Genomic DNA, 2,401 nt, shown 5'->3' on the forward strand with positions numbered 1-2,401 from the left:
AGCAGTATTCCACGTCTCCCGGATGCAGGCTATGTAAGCCGCATTTGTTTTTCAAGATTTGTCCTATTATTTCCCAGATAATGACTATGCTGCTTATAAACCCTTTTATCTGTAATCTATTATCCACGGCTGCAGTTCTTTCATCTTTGGCTTTGATATTTCTTTTAACCGGTTTTTTTTTTTGTTTTGTTTGGTTTTGGTGGCTTTCGCTTTGTATGTGGTTGCTGAAATAACTTTTTGTACTTCTCGCCATGTATGTGCATTTTCTAGTTGATCTTCTTCGTTTTCTACTTTCTTGTTTTGAAAATTCTGTCACTTGTTCCCCCATGCTGACTAGAGGATTTGGGATACATGTGTTTATGTTTGATGATTGTGGCCATTTACTTTCATACTTCAGTACCTTTTGTTTGGTTATTTGTTTGAGCAAGTCGCGTAGCCCTCCGTTGCCCCAGGTACAAAATAAGTACCTGTATATAATATGTAAAGCACTTTGATTGTAACCACAGAAAGGCGGTATATCAAGCCCCACCCCCTTTTCCTTTTGGAGGCCTACCATAACACCTCTGGAAGTGTAATCTGTTTCTATAATTGCCATACCTCCTTCAGCCCATGGGACAAATAGTTTCAGTATTAACAGATTCATATAGATTAGCTGGTGAACCTTGAGTAGTTTTCCTATTTCTTTTTTACATCCTATTGTTAAGAGATTGGAGCATTAAATATTGAAGTTTGTTTAAATAAGAAAATATCCTCTGAAGACAAACAGGCCAGGGTTTCCTTTTTGTAAGAGCAATAAAACAGTGCTTCTTTCTTAACAAGATACATGGCGTTGTAAACAGTTTAACACAAAAACAGGAAGCAAGTAAGGAGCATATTTATCAGAAGACCTAATAGCTGAAAACAGTTCAGTGCTGTCTAGCTTCGCACAGTCCAACACAATTCCAACCCCCAACTGGCTGAGATCATTGAAGCCAATCTATGATTCCAAAGCTGCATGGCATTGCAGAGGTGTGGATCCTTTTCTGTTATCTCATGGAACATGTCTGACTGAAATGTTATCAGAATATTTAAATGGTCTCTCTCATGGAGGTGAGAAGTGATGTCTCCAAATGTATGTTTTCTACATACCCCACCCCTAGGCCAGTATGTCGGGTATAAGCTCAGTATCTTATATTTACTGCTAATTCTTGTATTGATCTTCCTTCTGGTGTAAATATCTGCATACAGTGTATCATAATGTGATTGGAAGTTATTCGGGCTGATGGCATCCAGTATAACTTGGAATATTTCCGTAGCTTCCTGTCATATTTTCCTAGTTTCTGATTAGATTTCTGAATTCTTGAAGACATTCTCTCTCTCCCAGGGTTGTTCAGAAAAGTCACTTCACACCTGCACGGGTCTGTTAGCTAGATCGTTCTTGTGGGTTGTTTTTTCTTTTTTTCCTTTACCACAATGTCTGTTTTCTAGCATCAAGATTTCTATTGGTTGGTCCAGGGGAATAATAATTTATGGCCCACCTTTCATAGTTAAAATCATGATAAGGTGGCTTAGAATAAAAACATTGACATCATAAAAATACAAAGGACACATATATACAGTCAAATACATACAATGCAAAGGAACTTAAACCAGCATCAACAGTCACAACACCAGCATATGATGTGAGATGCAGAGACATTTAATCTAAAAGAAATTAGACACACCTAGTGAGGATTATAAAAGCCACACTGTCAGGCTCTTCCTAACACTCATGCAATTAGACTCCCACCAAAGGTCGCAGGGGAAATATAAGGCCCTGTTTACTAAGCTGTGTTATAGGCACATTAGTGTTTTGCACACGCGTTAAATGTGTACACGCCCACACGGGTTAGCGCGCGTGCGCCAATTGTAGGCGCGTTAAAAATTCTAATACACATTAGTAAACAAGGCTCTTAGTATGAGCTACGAGCAGAACAGAAATGTTGCAGCTGTCAGCTTCACAGGTGGCAAAGCTGTTCCTGACTGGATCTAAGAGTCTCTGTTGGTTCATACTGGAAAAGGTTTTTCTTTAAATAAATCATCCTGTTACCTCTTAAACCTTTGAAAGCCAAGATAAACAGCTTAAGCCTGATCCAGGATCTAACTGGGAGCCAGTGAAGTTCCCAGATTTGTTCAGGCAGCCAAATTTGGTAAACCCTGTAACTTTCTTATGAGTCTTGAAGGGAGTAATCTAGATGGGAGAACACCATAATCCACAATTTTTGTGGTTGCAAAGAACATACAAATGTGATGTACTATTTAAAGCTCAGTAAAGTTCTTTTTTTTGCAAACCCCCCCCCCTCCCCCCAAATTTGAATTTGTGCTCCATAAGAGGAGTCAATCAAGACAACCAAATGCCTAGGTGATTGCAATTTTCTCAGGG

This window comes from Microcaecilia unicolor, chromosome 3, assembly GCF_901765095.1.
Source record: "Microcaecilia unicolor chromosome 3, aMicUni1.1, whole genome shotgun sequence".
Taxonomy (NCBI): Eukaryota; Metazoa; Chordata; class Amphibia; order Gymnophiona; family Siphonopidae; genus Microcaecilia; species Microcaecilia unicolor.